General features: G+C 44.3%; 1 long non-coding RNA gene across 3 annotated transcripts in view; it reads left to right on the plus strand.

Annotated features, from left to right (window-relative positions):
* LOC115943830 (uncharacterized) overlaps window positions 1-21,473 on the plus strand; it is a 27,773-nt gene extending 6,300 nt beyond the window's left edge. Inside the window, exons 2-5 of one of the 3 annotated variants that reach the window (XR_014139623.1) lie at window positions 2,738-2,870; window positions 18,872-18,994; window positions 19,496-19,538; window positions 20,367-21,473. This is a non-coding gene — a long non-coding RNA (uncharacterized LOC115943830). Of the gene's footprint in view, window positions 1-2,737; window positions 2,871-18,871 lie in introns of all 3 variants that reach the window. The other 2 variants (XR_014139622.1, XR_014139621.1) reach the window with 2 other exon arrangements.
* Window positions 21,474-22,019: the final 546 nt, after the last annotated feature.

A 22,019-nucleotide genomic window follows, 5' to 3' on the forward strand; every position in this document is an offset into this window, starting at 1 on the left:
GATTGTTTATGTCCGTGAGGGCTACTGATCTGCGGTTTTTGTTTCTTGCAATGTCTGTGTCTGGTTTTGGCATCAGAGTAATGCTGGCCTCATAAAATGAGTCAGGAAATGTGTCCTCCTCTTCTGTTTTCTGAAAGAGATTATGAATTGGTATGACATCCTCATGAAATATTTGGTAGGATTCCCCACTTAAACCAAATCATCTGTGCCTAGAGTTTTCTGTTGGTTGGAAGGTTTAAAACTATGAATTTAATCTTTTTGATAGAGTACTATTCAGATTATCTATTTCTTCTAGAGTAAGTTTTGGTAGGTCATGTATTTCAAGGAAATGGTCCATTTCATCCAAGTTGTTGAATTTATGGGCACAGAATTGTTCATAATATTCCCTTACTGTCTTTTTTTTTTTTTTTAAGATTTTATTTATTTATTTGACAGAGAGAGAGAGAGACAGAGAGAGCACAAGCAGGGGGAGCAGTAGAGGGAGAGGGAGAAGCAGGATTCCCGCTGAGCAGGGAGCCCGATGTGGGGCTCGATCCCAGGACCCTAGGATCATGACCTGAGCCGAAGGCAGATGCTCAACTGACTGAGCCACCCAGGCGTCCCCCCTTAATGTCTTTTTAATGTCTGTGAGGTCTGTAGTAATATCACCTTTCACTCCTGAATTAACAGTACTTTAAATAGCTCAGATTCAAAAAATTTTGAACCTGTATCATGCCCGCGGTACTGTGCTGGACACGCTCAGATGTATGGAAGAACAGCTTCCAGTAGTGGTTTTCAGTGTAACTGAGTGTGCTGTGATTGATGACTTGGCTCTCAGCCCCAAGCCTCTGTTTCTATACCCTGCTGCAGATGCTGAGGCTGGCACTTTGCAAACCACATTTCTCAGACACGCTTGCTGGCCAGCGGAAGGCACTAGAGAGAGACTGGGAGCTGGGAGCTGGGCTTCCAGTTCCCGTTAGCATGGTTCCAGCACCTGATGAGAGTTCTGGGTCCAGGCTCTGAGTTCTTTTGACAGTGGAAGCCTGCTGAGTCCCCTCAGGGCTACAGCACCAGCCAGGCATGTCTGTCCCCCTCCCACCCTATCATCTGAGCATTCCGTCGCCCCCTTCATCGAGCTGGCCACCAGCTGTGCAGGGCCCCTTCCTCTGAGCTCCTAAACCTCAGTAACCTTACCTCCCCCTTCCCCCCCAGCCCTGGGAGGGGTAGCTGCTTCCTCTAGTTACTAATACTTGGGCTGCTCAGAATCTCCTATTTTCTCATTTATCCTTCAATTATCTGTGTAACCAGCGGGTTATACTGTGTTGGATACATGAACTCGGAAAATCTCAGTTTAAGAGGTCAATTCTCCGCAAGTTCATCTCTACATTCAAAAATCTCAATCAAAATATCAATAAGCTGTTTTTTTTTTTTTCTACAAGCAGATTCTAAAATTTATATGGAAAGACAAAGGAACTAGAAGAACCAGAATTGTTTTTCGGAAAAAAAGAATATATTGGGAGGACTGTTTTTTTTTTAAGATTTTATTTATTTATCTGACAGAGAGAGACATAGTGAGAGAGAGAGCACAAGCGGGGGGAGTGGGAGAGGGAGAAGCAGGCTTCCCACTGAGCAGGGAGCCCGATGCGGGACTCGATCCCAGGACCCTGGGATCATGACCTGAGCCGAAGGCAGACGCTTAACGACTGAGCCACCCAGGCGCCCCGGGAGGACTGTTGTTAATATGATTTCAAGAACCATGATAAAGGTGCAGAAACTAAGATAATGTGGTATTGGTGGGATGAGAGCCACAAAGATCAATGAGACAGAACTGAAAGTCCAGAAATACCAATGCAGCCAACTGATTTTTGATAAAAGTCCAAAGGCAATTCGATGGAGAGAGGACAATCTCTTCAACAAATGGTTTTGGAACAATTGCATGTCCCTCTACCAAAATAAATAAATAGATAGATAGATAAATATAAAAAAAGGACCTTGACCCATAACTCACACCTTATACAAAAATTAACCAAAAATATAGTATAGACCAAAAGGTAAAATGTAAAACTATAAAATTTCTACGGGAAAACAGGGAAGAAATCTTTGTAAGCTTAGGTTAGGCAAAGAGTACTACTTTAAAAAAATGATAAACTGGATTTTGTTAAAATTAAAAACATTGACTCTCCAAAAGACATTGTTAAGAGAATGAAAAGACAAGCCACAGACTGGGAGAAAATATCTGCAAATCACATCTCTGACAGAGGATCTGTGTAGAATATACAAAGAACTCTCAAAAACTAACAATAAGAAAAGAATAATTAAAAAAAAAATCAGTAGATTCGAACAGACACTTCACCAAAGAAGAGCTACAGATGGCCAATAAGCTCATGAAAACACACTCAAAGTCATTAGTCATTAAGGAAATGCAAATTAAATTTACAATGAGATACTGCTCCACACCCATTAGAATGGCAAAAATAAAGGATACTGACAATAAGTGTGCTGAAGAGCCCAGGACAACTGACCCGGCACGAACTGCTGGTGGGAATGCAAAACGGTACTATGCACTTTAGCAGACAGTCTGTCGGTTTCTTACAAAGTTAGAGAAGTTAAGAAGTTCTTACCATGCAGCCCTGCAATCCACTCCTACGTATCTACCCGGTGAAATAAAAATTTGTTTTCAAAAAGTCCGTGTGAGAATGTTTATAGCTTGTGTATTCATACTCACCCTAAACTAGAAACAGCTACATGTCATTCACAGGGAGTGACAACCTGTCATACGTGCATACAGCAGAGTGCTACCCAGGGACAGCAAGGAAGAAACCACTGATTTACACAACAGCATGGATAAACTAAATGCATTTTGCTTGGTGAAAGAAGACAGGCTCAAAAGGGTACGTATGGTATAATTCCGTTCATGGAAGAGACAAAATCAAAGGGACAGAAAACAGATCAGGGTTACTTACCCGGGTAGGGGCTGGCGAAGGGGTTGACTACAATGGAGCTGCAGCAGGGAATTTGGGGGCGATGGAACTGTCTCATATCATGCCTTGGGGGAGTGAACATGTGATTCTATTTGTCCAATTACAAGGGCAAACGCACAGAATTCTATACCACAAAGGATGAATTTTACATATGTAATTTAAAGAGATTAACCAGGATATGGGGAGAACCCCAAATGGAATACAAAAGATAAAACACCTGAATGTATTACAAAAGAGTAACTTAGCCCACAGGAGAGAATACAGAACTAGCCTAAGTTTCTTTGGAAAACAGTGTTTTGACTGAATGCCCAGGTTAAGACAAAACACCGCACATAATCACTGTACTGTAGTTAGTAAATTTGTTTCTCATAAGGATAGAGCTAGAGGTTCTGAAACTATGTATGTGTACCTGAGCGTTGAACAGACAAGCAGATATGATGTAGGTAATGAGCCAGATTTCTCTCTGCTGGAGAAAAAAGCTACAGGTAAGGAAAGGGGAAAGGCTAGCATGACCCTTATTACACTGGATTGGAATTGGAAGTGTCAGAATAAAATCTTTTCTTTTTTTAAAGATTTTATTTATTTATTTGAGAGAGACAATGAGATAGAGAGAGAGCATGGGGGGGTCGTGTCAGAGGGAGAAGCAGACTCCCTGCTGAGCAGGGAGCCCAATGTGGGACTCGATCCCGGGACTCCAGGGTCATGACCTGAGCCGAAGGCAGTCGCTTAACCAACTGAGCCACCCAGGCGCCCCATAAAATCTTGGTTTTAAAGTGTATATGCAGATAGATCCAGAGCCCATAGGGCTCTTAGTACAAAGGCCAGCAGGTTGAGGGGTGTCCAACACTCAATAGATAGTAGCTACATATGTGTATGGATATACACACGTGTTACATGTATGCATTTGTATATAAAAACCATATACATACATACATGCATGTAACACCGGCATGTCGACATGGATGTATATATATACATAGTGGGTGCTCCATCAAATGACTCTTTGTGTTTGTGTTATTGGTCAATAAGCTGATGCCGCCCTTCCCCAGTCTCTCTGGACTGGCCCATTTGTGGCTTTTCAGTAGGGTGACTATAATTTACTATCCAAACCAGGACACGTTTATCTGGGACAGGTGCTGGACTGTTGGGACCACAATACAATAGTCATAAACTGTGACTGTCCTGGGCCAATCAGACATGTGGTCACTCTTCTAGAAACAGCCCGCACTATGCATGTCTTGGCAGAATCTCTCAAAGGTTTTATGGATCTACGTATGAATACTGGGGTGGTGGGGGAGAGTGGAGGGCGGGAGAAGGCGTTCATCTTCCCAGTTATCGAAGGCAGAATATTGCCCTTTCCTTTTGAGTTCCTTTGCTTCAGTTTTGTTGGGAGGATCTGAGAGGATTGGGGTGTATGTGTACAAGCTTTTGAGGATGAGCTGTAAATTGATGCCAGCGTCCTTGTAGTTGAGGAAACACGGAGAGTACGAATCAGGGGCCATTGTGATTTATATGCTCAGTAATGTTGTGCAGTATACAACCTGCACAACTGTATGTGGTCACCCTGTATGAATACTTGGGAGAAGGAAGGATTGGAACATGAAACCAGGATTGTTTCTGGGGTACTTTGGGCCCTTCTCTGTCACCTGACACTCTTAATCGGGTTTAATCTGGTGAACCCCGCCCAAGCCGGCCTAGGTCAGTGGAACTAGGGTGTAAACCTCAGGAGGGGCCGTGAGTGGAAATGTAGCAGCAAGGAAGAACGGCAGAAGGAACCTACAGGAATTTCCAGTTGGAGGCCACAGGGTTACAGGCTGATAGGATTTTCTCTTTGCACCTGCTGATTCCATGTCCAGGTAAAATAACGCCCCAATTCACGGACAGGGCCGTCTGCAAGGTTCGGGTGGCCAGGAAGCCAAGGAGGTCAAATCAGATCTCTGCTGAGAGGCTCCCAGAGAGAATGGCATTCCCCTGAGACACGGCAGGAGGAGTCTGGGGCTGAGGGCAGGCCAGTGGGGCAGCAACTCACACCACTTAGGGAAAAGGACTGACGGCTCAGGGTTTCCTAAGTCATTCTCTACCGGCGTAAATGAGGCCACGTCCTCTTGCTAGTTCTGAATGAAGATGGGGCTGGTTGTTGCTTTCCTAGTCTTCTTTCCATTTCCTCTTCCCTGGGAACCCCAATTTTAAAAACCTCTCTGTGTCACATGCCCCTCTACGCTATAGATCACACGGGAAAGGTCATGTGGCCTCCCGGCAAGGCCACCCTTCTGCATCAGATGGCGCTGCGCTGACTTCTAGCTTCGCCACTCACTACAGTGTGACTTTGGGCAAGAATTATTTTCTCCGTAAAGCATGGGTAATGGTGGCCTCCTCGTGGTGCTGCAGTGAGGACAACAGGGCGAGCTTCAACACGGCTGGTGCCTGCTCATAGTAAGAATGCCATTAATCTTCAGAAAGGGGCAGGATCATCTTATTATTTTGCGGCCCCCCTTGTTTGGAATATGCACGGATTCAGATTCTGATAAAAACCAGTATGAGTTCAAGAGTCAGATGGGAGACAGTAGCAGAAAATAGATACCTATCAGAGGTCAAAATGATTGCAAGAACTTTAGAAATGTTTGGCTAGCTAATTAGCAAACTCATCTTTTGTTCATAAAAGCAGGTCCTCTGAGGATCTGGACAATTGCTCATGATTTCAGTTGCTTTGGGAAGCAGTGCAATTGCTTTTAAAAATATCATTATGTAATTTATGTCATTTAGACATCGATCTCTTTACTGCGTGCTCAGTACTCCCCAAATCCTCACCCTCCTCCCGCTCTCCCTCCCAAGCTGCTCAGACAGCACCCCTTGCGCCCCACAGCTGTGCTGCTTCCCTGGCTACGAGCTCCAAAGATCCAGACCTTTCTCCTCTCTGTGCTTCAAAGCTGCCCTTCCTCAGAGAGGAGTTGTTGGTCGATGAAACAAAGCAGAGTTCATAAGCAGTCTGCAAAACAGAGGGAACATAGCACATCTAAGAAAATGGCATTTCAGATCACTGGAGAGAAATGGATTCTTTAATAAGTGATGCTGGGAAAACCAGTTAGTCCTTTGGATAAAAAAAATAAAGCTAGATATTGTCCTTACTTTTTAATCTATATTCTAGATGGTACAATTACCTGAAGGTAAATGTTGAAACCATAAAAGTGCTAGTAGAAGGCATGAATGACTTTTAAAGATATTTACTTTATTTGACAGGGAGGGAGAGAGAGCACAAGCAGGGGGAGCCCAGGCAGAGGGAGAGGGAGAAGCAGGTTCCCTGCGGGACTTGATCCCAGGACCCTGAGATCAGGACCCGAGCTGAAGGCAGACGCTTAACCGACTGAGCCACCCAGGCACCCCAAGGGCATGAATGACTTTTAAAATGAACACGAAGTGGAGATCTTTCTAACTTTGGGGGAAAAAAACCCCCAGAAATCATAAAACGAAATGTTGATACTTTTGATCTTGTAAGAAATTCACTTTAAACTTGACTAGTTCAAAACTTAAACATTTTGTATGGGGAGTAAAAGGCACAAGGCAAATGACAAAGTGAGGGAAAACATTTGCAGCATATATGATAGATAAAGACACGCTTCCTTTGTTTCACACATTAATAAGGTATAGGATATTTCATAGAAAAGAAATGAAAATGGCTGATAAACTTAATGCTGATTTTAAAACAGCAAATCAACTCCACAATGAAATACCTTGTTGGACCTATCAGGTGGGCAACATTTTAAAGCTACATTAAAACCTTGCATTACCGAGGGTAGGGAGATGGGCTCTCAGTAACACAGACGAATGTATCAACCAGTCATCTTTTTTGGAAGGTGAATTGACATAATCAGGATTGCAAATGTGTATATCCTCTCTTCCAGAAATTCTACTCCAAGAACTTTATTTTTTGCCTAAGCTGGCAAAAATATACATACTAGAATCTTCCTTGCAGCATTATTTTGTTATAGTAAACAACCTATATGACCATCAGCAGGGGCTGATGAAGTACTGTAGACATCCTACGATTGGATGCTTTGAATCTATTTAATGGACGGGATAGATCTCTATGTGCTGACTTAGGAGGATTCTTAAGATATAGTATTAAACAGAAAGAGCAAGGTGTAGAATAATGTATACAGATAGTGAGATTTTAGCTATGTTAAGGAGAAAGGACTATCAGCTTTTGTATGTGTAGATAATTTCTGGAAAGACTCAGAAGAAAATTAAAGGCAATTGCATCTGGGGAGTTGAGATGATTTTAATATATGTCCAGGAGTATACTCCTCCCCTCAAAGGGTGAAGCCTAATTCCTCTGTGGCTGGACTTAGTGACTTGTATCTAATGAGTAGAATATGGCAAAAGTGATATCATGACTTCTGAAACTGAATCTTAAAACTCATTGTGGCTTCCTTCTCACTCTCTCTTTTGGATCATGCACTCTGGGGGAAACCAGCTGCCTCTTAAAAATTATTATTTGAACATTTTTTAGAATTCCATTTTAATTTCCATGTTGGTAGTTTTGCTATATTTCATTGCATCCCCCACCTCTGTGGCTCTCTAATAATCACGATATACTGTCTTAACTTTCACAGCCTAATTAAATATTGTCCTACTTCACATAAATATAGAACCCTTGCAACCATATAGGTCCACTGATCACCCCCCAGTGGAATATAGATCTGACATAGAACATTTCCTTTATATGACATCTGACATGTACCTATGTTATAAATACAAGGCAGTGTTACAATTTTTGTTTTGAATAGTCCTATGTGTTTGAAGGAAATTAAGATGGAAAAACCAGTCTTTTATATTTACCAGATATTTATCATTTTGGTTGCCCTTCATTCCTTCCTAAAATTCATATCTTCATTTGGTCTCATTTCTCTTAGACAGCCTGAAGAATTTCCTTTAGCATTTCTGTAGCGCAGATCTGCTGGTGACAAATTCTTTTAGTTTTCTTTTATCTGAAAAATCTTTATTTTGCCTTCAGACTTGATAAATATTTTTTTTCCTGGATATAGAATTCTGGGCTAGATATTTTTTTTTTCTTTCTTTCAGCCCTCCAAGATGTTGATCTACTGTCTTCTGGCCTCCATCATTTCTGAAACCAGTTTTTTGAATCACTGTTGCCTTCTTTGTAAAATGTTGTTTTTCTCTGCACCCTTTCAAGATGGTCTCCCTACCACTGGTTTTCAGAAGTTTGACTCTAATGTGCCCAGGCATGGTTTTCTTTTATTTAACCTGCTTAAGGCTTGCCAAGCTTCTCAGGTGTGTAAATATATTTCTTTCCCCAAGTTTGGGGATTTTTTGGTCATTATGTCTTCAAATATTTTTTTCTATCCTGTTCATCTCTCTTTTCCTTCTAGGATTCCAATTGCATGTATGTTAGACCTTTCAATATTATCCTATGGGCCCTATTGTTTTTCTCTGTATTCTTCAGGTTGGATGTTTTATACTGATCTCTCTTTAGATTCACTGACTCTTTCCTCTGTTTTCTCCATTCTGTTAAGCCCATCCAATTAATTCTTTAAAATTTTAGATAGTGCATTTTTCAGTTACAGACTTTCCATTTGATTCTTTTTTATGGTAGCTTTTATTTATCTGCGAGCATTATCTTTTCATCATTATCTCATCATGTTCCTTTACATCATTTAGCATAGTCAAAATTGCTGCTCTAAAATCATTTTCTGCCCATTTCAACATCTGCATTATCTTGAGCTTGGTTTTTGTTGAATGTCTTTCATCTTTGGCATGGGTCACATTTTCTTCATATGTCAAGGGATTTTTGGATTGTATTCCAGATAGTGTGATAATTATGTTGTACAGTCTGGATCTGCTGAATTCCTTCAAGAAGGTTTGAATTTTTGCTTTAGCAAATAATTAACTTGGTTGGGCTCAAACTGCAAACTCTGTTTTAAGGGTGACACCTCAAATCTCAGTTCAGCTGTCTTATCCCTAGCTGGGCTGCCTAAAGTCTGTCCTGCATACAGGTGACTAGGGGTCAGGCAGAAATCTGAGCAGAGTCTACACCTGAAATTTGAGACTTTTTCTCTCTGTCCCTCTCCTTTCCTAGATTCCACCTTACTTTCCAGCAGCTGTGGTAACTCCCAAATTCTGGTTGCCCCTGGTTCTGGTTCTTCAGGCCAAAAAGACTGTGGGGTCTCTATCAGTCTTAGTTACCCCTCAGGACACTGACTGCAGCTTGCCCCCAGGCTGAGAGTCATAGAATCAGGGTACTCATCTCATACTGTTTCCTTCTTCCAAGTATCACCCTCCCTCTACAGTCTGTAGCTCTTGTGTACTCTCCAGGACCTTCAGCTTTCAGGTGTTTCTGTTTTTTGGGTTTTTTTTTTTTTGGTCCAGAGCTGATAGTTGTTATCTTCAGGAAGGTTGGTACAGTACAAGCTTACTCATCCATACCAGAGTGGAACTCAGCCCAGAAACTGGATTCTTCACCACTGAGATATACTGATTGTGACTTAATAAAATGCTGATCTGGTTTCATCAAATATTCTAGAAAGGATCCTTGCCCTGAGAAGCGTCTGAAACAGTGGGGTTTTAGACACTGTATAAGACTGGTGATGTTTTTTGAAGGATAATTTTTGTCAGTGCTTGTCCATCTGTAGATAAGGGCCCTTTTTTTTTTTTTTCTGAAGAGAAAGTAATGACCATGTAGGCAAACAGGAGATACTGACTCATCTCAGATTAAGCCAGGTTTGAGGATGACTCACTCTGCCTTCAGAGACAGGGGGAAAGACCAAGTGGGTGGGTCTTCTGCTAATGGTTGGCTCTGACTTGACTAGATTTAGAACAAATTGATTCTGATTTGGGAAAGGTATGAACTTGATTTTCCAGGTCATTAGGAGGCATCTTCTGTTCCCTTTTATTTACCATCTTCTGTTCCCTTTTATTTACCATCTAGAAGGCATGAGATCCTAGGAAGTGATTAGAAACAAGCAAATAAATGCAATTTGTATGAAGTCATTCAGTCACGCAGAGCACTGCTCGGGGTGGAAGGTGAGCGAGGTGTTCGGGGGACCATGGGGAGAAGTCAGAGGCCATAGGCACAACTGGGCCCTGTTTAGTCACCCTTTCCTCCTTTCTGTGAGCACCGAGGTGGGGGTTGGGTGTTTGGGGGTAGTTAGGAAGGACCTGAGTCTCACAGATTGGTGCCAGCATTTGTCATAGCTTTGGTCTTCTGTGACTTAGGAGCTTTGGGGCTGTTGGAAGGGCTCCATAAAGTAATTTCCCTTTTCTCCTCTATAAAACTATGGCCAAGGATTAGATGTGCTTAAAGGACCCTTCTGGTGCCATGAATCTCCCCTATTCTTAAGTCAGCCCTCACCAGAGGGGAGATTATGGGAATGGGAGCCAAGACAGGAACGGTTGAGGCAGGAGAGAGTGGACGCTGGAGGGTGACATGCCAGAGGCCAAAGGCATCATCACCCTCCCTATTTACCTTTCCTCCAGGTCCACCCTAGAGCTGAGGGTGGGAGTGGGCAGGACCCAGAGAATCTCACGTGAGGAAGTGCAACTCTCTCTGCAGTGGGCTCTGCCCTCACCTCCCAGGAGAGCTTAGGAGGGCAAAGGGGGCCAAATCCTCCCTTGGGGTCCCACCTGAAAAACCACCAACTGGGCTTCCCCTCACTGGGCTGAGCCCCCGCTTCCAACCTTGGGGAGGAAACATGCAGTTCTTCTCACTAGCTTGTCCCTCCAGGGGGGTGGGACTCCAGGTGGCTTAAAACAGTGGGAGAAGGGGAGAGGGAGGGGTTGAAGGAGGGGAGAAAACGGAAGGGGATGGTGGAGGGGGTGGAGGGCCAATGTCATCAGTTCTGTGTTGTGGATTCTACTCAGCTCAGCGACCCCTTTTCTCTGCCCCCCCCCAATTTGGAAAGGTCCTCTGCTTGCATCTCTAGTTTATTAACTATCAAGTTTGTGCTCACCAGCGCTTTCCATCAAACTTAAAAAAGTAGAAGGAGGATGCTTTGCCATCTATTCACTCTCTCTTTACAAATTTTTCTGATTTCCCCACAACCAATTTCCCCTCCTTCCCAAGAGCTGTCAGCACTGGCCCTTCTCAGAGGCTTTCCCTGATCAGAGCAGGGGGCTCAGGTGGTGGCTGTGAAGGTGTCTGGTTTCAGCTTGCAACCCCACCTGTCCTCAGCCCCAGATCTCCTTGCTCTGGGATGTCAGAGGTCCTGGTTCCTGAGCCAGCCGGTAGAAGGGACAGATCTTTCCCCCAGGTCGAAAGTGTAGTGGAGGAGGGTAAAGCTCCAAGATCAGAGGGTGACCTGGCCTACATGTTTCTCAAGAGATGGGACCTCCAATGACCACCGTGCTCAGTGAACGATCTCACCAGCTTTTGTTTTTATTTTTACTTTTTGGCTGTTCCTCCCCAGCCATCATGGTGCTGCATGCACGTTGTAGACATTTTGAATAATACCAAAAATGATAAGAGATTGTAGGAAATCACCCATAGGTGTATCACCCACTGGCAACATTGGCATGTTCCCTTCCAGTCCCCTCCCTTTTGCATCAGTTCTTTATATATGAGATCCAAGAGCACAAACTCTGTTCTCCACTCCTTTTACAACTTAACCCTATACCAGTAGGATTAGTCCTATGATATGAGAATTCTGTAAGCATCATTTAAAATGGCTGCATGACGTCCTGTCCAAAGGATATGCCTATTTTACTTAACAATGGGCCTATTTTTTTAGTCATGCAAGGTGTTTCCACTTTTAAGTTACTGTAAATGAATCTGAAAATAACCTGTTGGTGCACAAGCCTTTAGGACAGATTCCAGGAATGCGATGGCCAGAAGGACTGGTTTCCCTTAATCCTGGGCAGGCTGAGCTTTTCCCAGCCTCCAGTCCTTCAGGCCCATTATGCGCCTCAGGCCTATTCTTAAGTCAGTTCCTATATTCCACCTCAGGACTTTCTCAAAGTCTGTATCAGTTCACATTCCTACCAGCACTGGGTGGGCATCCAGGTTATTTGGAAAGGCCACTTGCAAGCTAGAAAAACCTTTATGTTGCTTTGATCGCAAGGAAAGTTATGCACGCTGATCCCCATCATGGCCAGTCCCCCGAGCCTGTCCCCCAAATAATTACAGTATTAACTGTCACTAGAGAACCAATAATTCCTTGGCGAAGGCCAACTTTGTTCTGAGTGCTCCGTGTATATAATCTAATCCTCACAGCAACGCTGAGAGATAGTGACATTCCCATTTTATAGATGAAGAAACAGGGGCTCAGAGAAGAGAAAGAATCCTTCCAAGGGCACATGAGTGAGAGACAGAGAGAGAGGTGTAGACCCAGATTGTCTAGCCGCTGCTGCACATCACAGGGGGTCAAGGAAGGGGGCAGAGCACTGAGACTAAGTGCTAAGCTGGGCTTCCTAAGGGCTTGGGAGTCAGGGGTGAGTGTGAGGTGGGGTTGCTCTGGTTTTGGTTTTGGTTGTGGTTTTGGCCTCACCACCTGGGTCATCTGCCACTGAGATCGATGCCGACTGGTGCCTGAGGGCTGTCTGCTCAAGGCTGTGTCCCTGGAAGGACAGATCTTATAATTCATTTTTATCTTCCAGCTCTGAGATATAATTGACATATTGCGTAAGTTTAAGGTGTACAAGGTAGTGATTTGGTATATGTATGTATTGCAAAATGATGATCACAATAAGGTTAGTTTTTTTTTTTTTTAAGGTTTTATTTATTTATTTGAGAGAGAGAACAAGTAGTAGGGAGGGGCAGAGAAACAGAGAGGGAGAAGCACACTCCCTGCTGAGCCGGAAACCTGACACAGGGCTTGATCTCAGGACCGGGAGATCATGACCTGAGCTGAAGGCAGACGCTTAACCGACTGAGCCACCCAGATGCCCCCACAATAAGGTTATTAACACATCCATCACTATACATAGTTACAATTTTTTTTTTTTTTGGTGCTGAGAATTTTTCAAATCTACTCTCCTAGCAACTTTCAATTATACAGTATAGTATATTGTTAACTATAGTCACCATGCTGTACATTACATCCTTAGAATTTACTCATAACTGCAAGCTTGGACCCTTCGACCACCTTCACCCTATTGGCACCTCCACTGGCAACCACCAATATTCTTTCTGTTTCTGAGTTTGTTTTTTTATTTTTTATTTATTTATTTTTTTAAAGATTTTATTTATTTATTTGACAGAGAGAGACACAGCGAGAGAGGGAACACAAGCAGGGGGGAGTGGGAGAGGGAGAAGCAGGCTCCCTACTGTGCAGGGAGCCCAATGTGGGGCTCGATCCCAGGACCCTGGGATCATGACCTGAGTCGAAGGCAGACGCTTAACGATTGAGCCACCCGGGCGCCCCTGAGTTTGTTTTTTTAGATTCCACATGTAAGTGAGATCACACGGTCTTTGTCATTCTTTGTCTGACTCATTTCACTTAGCATAAAGCCCTCAAATTTCATTCATGTTGTTGCAAAGGCAGGAGTTCCTTTTTTATGGCTGAATAATATTCCATTATAGCTATTTCTCCATATCACATTTTTCTTTATATAGAAATCACATTTTCTTTATCCATTCATTTGTTGATGGACACTTAGGTTGTTGCTATGTGTTGGGTTATTGGGAATAGATTTGTTTAATTTATTTTAGAGAGAGAGAGAGAGTGGGGTGAGGGACAGAGGGAGAGAATCTCAAGCAGACTCTGTGAGGAGCGTGGAGCCCAACACAGGGCTCACTCTCACGACACTGAGATCATGACCTGAGCCAAAACCAAGAGTCAGACGCCTGACTGACTGAGGCACCCAGGTGCTCCCGGGCTATTGGGAAAAATGCTGCAATGAACATGGGGGTAGGTACCTCTTCCACATAGAGATTTTCTTTCCTTTGGATATGTACCCAGAAGTGGAATTGCTGGATCATATGGTAGTTCTATTTTTAATTTTTTGAGAAAACTCCATCCTGTTTTTTATAGGATCTACATTCTAGAAAATTCTACATTCCCACCAACAGTGCACAGGGATTCCCTTTTCTTTGCATCCTCGCCAAGTCTGGATATCTCTTGTCTTTTGGACAATAGCCATTCTAATAGGCGTAAAGTGGTAGCGCATCATGGTTTTTGATTTGCCAAATCTTGTCATAATTTTAATGCAGGTGGATGGAGACTTTCCAAAGCTGCTGCTTCTGTCCCAAATCCAAGGTCCAGGCTGCAGGGGACCAGGGACCTCATTTGCCTGAGTAGAGGTGGTGCAGCTGCTCTCTACTGTCTTGGGGGGAAAAGAACCAGTCTTAATTTAATATCCTTGGACATGTAACCTCCTGCAAACACAAATTTAATAGCTGAAAAAAATATGATTATGCATATGCTCATCTGTGCGCAGTTTTTTCTTTTTTTGGTTTACTCTTCATTCTCCCTTCCCTCCATTTCTCCTTCTACATCATGTCCTGCCCCAGCCAGGTGAGCCAAGGTCACAACTACTGTCCCTCCTGCCCTAGTTCTTCATGTTCTCGAATGCTTACATATACGTGCATGTACAGATATGTGTGCCTATCCTGTATGTGATGTGGACCCAAATATTACATGTACAGCAATATTTGGTGATTCGTTTATTAAAATGAAACCACTTAGGACCTCCTGATTGTACTTGCTTTTTTTATCCAACCATGCTTCCCTGAGACCCCTTTAAGCCACCTGTTATATGTCTAATTTATTCTGTTAAATAGTAGCATAATATTCATGATGTGGTTGTATTCCCCCATTAATGGTTATTCCATTTGTTTCCATTTTTTTCCTCACTATAAGCCCTGCTGCCCCAAATGCTCTCACACATATGTACTAGTGATTTTATTTCTGTAGGATGGATTTCCAGCAGGGGGATTGCGAGGTCAAATGTCATACGCATTCGGAATTTTAGTGATAACATTAGATGGCTGTCTAAAATGGTTGTGATATTTTTTAAAAAAATATTTAATTTATTTATTTGTCAGACATATATAGAGAGAGCACAAGCAGGGGGAGCAGCAGGCAGAGGGAGAAGCAGGCGCCCTGCTGAGCAGGGAGCCTGATGCGGGACTTGATCTCAGGACCCTGGGATCATGACTGGAGCCTTAACCAACTGAACCACCCAGGCATCCCAAATGATTGTGGTATTTTATATTTCCACTGGCAACATAGGACAGTTTGTCTGCATCCACACCAGCAACAGGAGTTACAGCTTTTCATTTTTTTGCCCTTCAGAAGGGCATAAAGTGATATTTTGTTGCTACGTAACATTTATTTCCATGCCGGCTAGTGAATTTGAGCATCTTACCATGTTTGCAGGCTATCTGAACTTGCAACTCTGGATTTTTTTCTAGTTTGATTTGTCCATGTTCCTTTGCAATGATTGCCTTTTTCTTACCACATGTGTACCGGCAGTTAATACTTAAAAGTGTTTTAAGTATTAACTTTGTACCATCTGCATTATAAATATTTTCCCTTCCGAAATTGCTTCACTATTGTTTGTTTAGGGGATATTTTACAGTTCAAAGGACTATGCTGCGAATATCTATTTTACATTATATTTCAAAAATATTTTTTATTTGGTTGAAATTTTTATCAAGGTAAAAAATTGACAAACTTGATCGATTTTAAAGCATGTACATAATCTTCAAGGGTAGCTAGTTATGCAAGGCTTTTTACAAGAATACAGCAGTCCTTTCTTGTCCAGCCCACCCCATCTATTTTCCTACTCCTCCGAGCCAACCACTTTCCACTTTTAACTGATTATTTCATTCTTTCTGTCCACATCTCTACATAGCATGCTTAAAATGCTACTTGATTTTTTCTAAGATTTCGTTCTTTTTCCTATGAACCTTGTCACCTCAATGCATGTGCCATCTTCCCATTACCCCATCCTGCTGTAAATTATGTTGTAATCATTTCTAGATGTATATTATGATGCTATAAGTGCTTTCACAGCTGTTTACATCTTGAAATGTCACCAATAGGTTATTCCTTCGTCTTGAAGGAAGCCTGGAGAAGGCGCCCTCTCTTCTACGTAATTGTATGATTTGAATTTTTGCAACTGAAATGCAAGACTTTACATTTAATTTTTTCTCGTTTGTTTGGTCCATCATTCTATCTGTGAAATAGCTTTGTACACTGGATTGTCTTTCATCTTTACACGCCCCCCAAGCCTAGCACGGTGGCTGACATGCACGGGTATGAGCAAAGGACTTGTTAGATGGCAGGAATTGAGCAGAGCATCCAGATTGCCTAATGCCCGCTCTGCTAATCTGTCTTCCTTTCTCCGGGTTCCTGAGAGACATGTACTCACAAGGAACTCTTGCAAATGAGAACCAGGGCACCTCAGTGCTATCTGGGCCTGTGTCCAACAGCAACAATGCTTTCTCCCCGAGTGTGGCATTCTAGTAAAGAGGTGTTGGATCATGAATCTCAAGCAACATACCATTCTATGATTTTATAGGCATGCAAATGAAACTAAAAGTTCTGTAGTGTCTGGAATTATTCTGTTAGCCAGAGTCCGGGCTGTGCTCCCAGGCAAGTTCTTTTTCTTTTCTTTCTTTTTTTTTTTTTAAAGATTTTATTTATTTGAGAGAGAGAGTGAGAGACAGCACAAGAGGGAAGAGGGTCAGAGGGAGAAGCAGACCCCCTGCTGAGCAGGGAGCCCGATGCGGGACTCGATCCCAGGACTCCAGGATCATGACCTGAGCCGAAGGCAGTCGCTTAACCAACTGAGCCACCCAGGCGCCCCAAGTTCTTTTTCAATTCTTTGGTTGTAATGAATGGGAATTTTGAGAACCCAAGGGTCTGAGGTGGGTCAAGGAGTTTCATTTCCTTTTACCCCCTGTAAGTTATAATGCCTGAGGTTGCTGCCTGGTCCCTTCCCAGCTCCAAGGGGGCAGCCAGGAATCAGAATGCCCTTAGGTGTAAAAAGAGCCACTCTCCACAGTGAGGCAAAGGGCAATGGCTTGTCCAAGGCCTGACCCTAGGCCAGCATTGTCCCTTGACTAAGTGTTCCTGGGGGCAGGGGTAAGAATGTTTTGAATTCTTTTATTATGTCCCTCGGGGCAGAAATTAAGAGCCCAAGATGACATCCAAACACAACCTTCTTTTACTTTTATTTGGAACACTGATAGACAAGTTTTCTATCAATTTATTTGTACCAATAAACCCAGCATGGTTTCTAAACAAAAGGCACATTGAGTGGTAGGTCTGCAGGTGCTTCGTGTTCTCCTCCCTCACTGGACACGCAACTGATTTTCTGGAAAGGGTGCAATGGCCTTGGTGGACCTTGCTTAAGAACAATAGACAATGACAACCATTAATCCAAATTTGCTTCCCTGCAGAAGGAGAAGGGCTTTGCATGGACCCGTCAGGGGGACTCAGGCTCCATGTTGGGGACTTCCCAGAGGGTCTTTCGAAGCACCACTTGTCTCCCTTAAGAAAACATATGACACCTTTTACAATGTGTGCTATTTTCTACAATTTATCAAGGATTATTGTTGGTGACCCCAATGACAATTTGGACATTTATTTTAAAATAATAGAGCGCAAAACATTTGAGCCCAGACAGAATCTCAGGTGGAGTAGGTAGGAGCTTTCTGTTTCTTTTCTCTTATGTTGTGGCTGTAGACTGTTTGTTGGTGCTGGGGATAGCGGTCCCCGTACCTGGCCACAGGCCTGGGCTCATGACTTGGGCCTGGCTGACTGTGGAACCCCCGGTCTTGGCGACAGTGATTGGTTTCAGCTGCTAGGCCTGAAGGATAGCCAGAGCCCAGGACTGGTCTACAGACACCAGGGGAGAGAGGACTCTTGTCCTGAGGCTGCTGGGTGTGGGGAGGGGAGGTCTGACTGATAGCTATCTCCCCTGGCTGGAGCGGGCTGTCTCTGCAGAGTGAAGCTAAGGAGACAAGCAGAGAAGACAGAGATCACGAGGGAGGAGAAGTGAGGGAAAGGACAAAGCAGGGAGAGTGAAAGTAGTGAGACCCACAAGTCCTGGTTGCCCCGAGGCCTCCTTCTGGCCTTCCAGGCCGGAGACCTTTGTCCCATAGTTCTTCCCATGCTGGGATAGCACCAGCCCTCCCCATAGTGGCGCCAGCCACCCTCTTCTCCAAAGTCCCCTCCCTCCTCTCGATCAGCTCAGATGAATTCAGTCACCTGCATTCGAGAATCCTCATTAACAGATCATGTTAAGCTTGCATTCTGTGTGTCTACTTGGCCTTTTCCAACTTGAGGATAACCTTCTCTGGTGAAGATGTTCGAGAAGAGGTGTTGATGAGTCCTGCTTTCTTTCTGTTCTTGCTTTAACATTACGGCCCCTTTTCCAGGCGCCAGCTTGCCCTTTTCTTGCTTTTCTGCATTCTCTGAGCATAACTTTACTCAACCATTTGGAATCCTTAGCTGTTTTCCTAAATCCTGTTCATTCTGGACTTTGGATATTTTTACACTCCTCATAGAATTTCACTCTACACTTTTAAAGCTCCTCCTTCCATTTTTCTGGAATATTATCATTAACTTCAAAACATAAATAGGGTACAGGTCTTCTTTATTTTCATATATAGAATTATAAAAGTAAGAGGTATTTATGATAAAGAAAATGAAAATCCAGAAGTGGTCAAAGGAGAAAAACTATAAAATAAAGGAATGTAAAATAATAAAACAATGTCATCCCTGCATCCAGAGATAAATATTAATATTTCTATAGGTGGTCTTCTTGTGTATTCCATACATATCTATGTATCCACGCTATTTTAAAATCCAGCTTCAACAGGAGGAGAGAAATCACTGCCTCCCAAGGATTTTGTTCCTCTCATGGCTTTGGGCAGTTCTTTCTTTTTGCTCTGATGTAAGTCCTGAGAAGCCACACCACTTTCTCTTGTCACTGCTTCTCTTTTCTAGCTTTAAATTGTCAGAGAGGCCAGGCAATGCTTTCTCAGGGGCTCTGATGGAGGCAGAGCAGGACTTCTGGTGCAGGCCCGTCCCTGCTCCCCGTCCCCGGGGCCTGCTGCATCTGGGTTTATGGTAAGTGTTCGGGGAGGAATTTCCAGGCCTCCCATCCAGCTGTGCATGTTTCTAGCACGAGCGCGCTTGTGTCCACTGATCTTCATGGAAACGCCAGCATTCTGCATGGGAGCACATTTCCATGTGTGCACGTCCTTCTCTGCTCTTTGCTGCCACTTCCTGTCCTCTCGCGGACCAGCGTTATGGCCGCGGCCCTTGCGGGGGAGCACATCTGGATTTGAACACGGTCTTCGGCACTGACTCAGTCATGTGGCCCCGAACAAGCTACCTGGTGAGCCTTTTGGACCTGATCGTGCTCGTCTGAGGGACGGGGATAAGTTGATCTGAGAGGCGCAGGCTGGGCTTCTCGGAAGGAGGTGATGGTGCTCGGTTATCTCAGGAATCCCAGGGAGGAGTCGCCCACAGCCCAGCATAAACCCCGTGCAAAATCCCACCCCCTCTTGCGTCCCAGAGCCTGAAAGGAATTTTGTGGAGGTCAAACCTTTTCTCTTTTTCTTCTAGAACCTGAGATAAGAGGAGACTTGGATCTATAGTAGAGTGAGAGGTCAGTGACTGATAGCAAATATTGTGAAAGTGTTTTGATACGGAGTAAAGGAGAGAGAAAGAGAGAGAGAGAGAGAGAACAGTGGGCCTGAAAAAGGAGGGGGCTGGGACAGGGACAGAAAAGAGGGCAGCAGGATGGAGGCAGCCACAGACAGTGTCCTGGCTTTGGCTGTTCTGACGGTTGTTTAATCCTTTGTTGTCTCTTGGACACGTTGTTGGCCAAGAACCAGATGGCTTGCAGCCCTGGGCTCGCCCCTGCCTTTGTTTGTTGTCCTGAGCAGTTCCACCAGCGAGCTGCTCTTGGCAGAAATAAAATGGATGGTATTGAGGTCTGGGAAGCAATGAGAGTTCAAGGACATGTCTCCCATCAGGATATGCATAAAAAGATGTATAGTGGATCTGGGCTCCTAAGGCACCTATCAGTTACTCGAGAGAGCCTTCCAGAAGAGGGTGGGACTCTCTGGGGTCTGAGGGTCCATCCTGGGGACATGCTGGTACCGGGCGAACTTATAGGTGGGACAGGTGGGAGGTCGGAGAGCGGATGAATACAAAAGGACCCCCAGTTTTCCAGCACCCGCAGTTGCCTGCTCAGTGGGGGTGAGGCCTGGCACCTTCTCCAGCTCCTGAGACCCTGCAGGAGGCCACCAGATAGCAGGTTGGGTGAGTGTTGAGAGCAGGCTGGGTGTAAGAGTGTACGTAAGTTGAGAAGGATGAGTGAGTAAGTAAGAGAGCAACCTATTGGAAACATTTAGGATGAGGAAAAAGTGGGGCAGGAGAGATCTGGGAAAAAAATATCAACCAAGCTGACTTCTTTCTTTATTCTGAGCAGAGGCCTTTTATGCCAAAGAGCCAAGGAGAATTCAAGGATGGCCAGCGTTCATTCATTTATCCAACCACTAATTACTCATCTGGGAGCTATTGACGTGTGCTGGGGGTACAGAGAAGAGGGGGTACAGAGAAGAGGGTGGTCTCTGTTTTCAAGTCCCTTATAGCCCATTCTGCCTCTGTGCGTTGGCTCACACCACCCCTTGCCTGACCCGCTCTCCCCTTCTCCCCATCTATTCCAGGCGTTCCCAGCCTCAGCACAGTTGGCATTTGGGGATGGGGATTTCTTTGTTGTGGTGACTGTTCTGTGCATTGTAAAACTTTTAGCAGCATCCCTGGCCCCTACCCACTAGCTGCCACGGCCCCTCCTGAATTGTGACATCCAAAAATGTGTTGAGACATTGCCAGATATCTGATGGGGGGCAATGGAACCACCGATCCATTTTGACTTTATCCATATTTCATAACCTTACTCAGGTCCTTCTCCATGAAGCTTGCTTTAGCTGCTTCGGCTCATTTGGATTCCCCTTTCCTTTGGGCTCCCATGCCAGATCTTGCTGCTGCAAGGCCATTCGACATGAAACCTTCTCCCCCACCCACCTCTGATCTCTGCAAGAAGACAGTCCTGACGATGGTCCCGGAGCTGAAGATTTCATTCAGGCACCGTGGCAAGCCTATCGCCTCTCCAAGAACGAGCTGCTTTCATCCGCCAGGGAGACCCAGCTTCCTCAACTCTCAAATCCAATGCAGTGCTAGGTCGGAAATTTCCAACCATCCATCACAGAAGATACAGAGGGGCCAATTGGGTAGGTTTCTAGGTACCCATTCTCTTTAAAAGAAGCAGATTGTATGTTTTATACACTGAGTTTCTGTCTGGTGTTTTGTCGGGAGGGTACCATGGAGGGAAAAAAGATGTCAAAAACTATTATCTTAAAGACTTTTCTAATATTTGATAATGAGATATCGTTTGTATTAATTATATCGCTCAGTTAGGTGTGAGGGCCTTCAAGGCCTGCTACCTTGGTGATATTGCCACAGAGCCAACTAGCTCAGGGCTGGGCTCACAGAAGGTTCAATAAACGTTTGCTGTTTGATTGTGTTTTCACTCTAATGCCGGAGATGATTTTACTCTGATGTGGGGCCCTGGCATTTGAAATCTCCCTATCTCAGTTAAGGGGGTTTCATTTGCAAAGGATAGAAAACCTCACCACAATAGCTTGAACAAATAGTGGTTTCTTTCTCTCACATAAGACAGCAATGTCAGGGCCGGCTTCTTGAAGGTTTTCTGGGCCCTTCCCTCAGTGAGGGCTCAGCGCCTATAGCCAGGGAAGGCGGGCAGCCAGAGGCCCACACACAGAGCCCCACACCTTGACTGGTCTTGTGCCTGGGGCTGGTGCAGGCTCCAGTCCCTGAGCTCGCCCACTGCCTGGCCAGGCCCCTCGAGGTGGCCCCTGGAGAGCAGCGACAATGGTTCGCTGCTCCTGGACTGGGGTGAGTCTGTCTGTGGCTTAGGCTTCCCTTTCCTCTGGACAGAGGTGGCAGTTGGAATTGATGGCTCCCCAAAAAGGAAGCAATTAAGTAAGTCAGACAATGCTGCCTGTTTTTGAAATCCCATGGGTTTAAGTAGGCTTAGAAGGACCAATATGAGAATTAACCC

Source organism: Leptonychotes weddellii, chromosome 13 (genome assembly GCF_054177405.1).
Source record: "Leptonychotes weddellii isolate Sample4059 chromosome 13, ASM5417740v2, whole genome shotgun sequence".
Classification (NCBI taxonomy): Eukaryota; Metazoa; Chordata; class Mammalia; order Carnivora; family Phocidae; genus Leptonychotes; species Leptonychotes weddellii.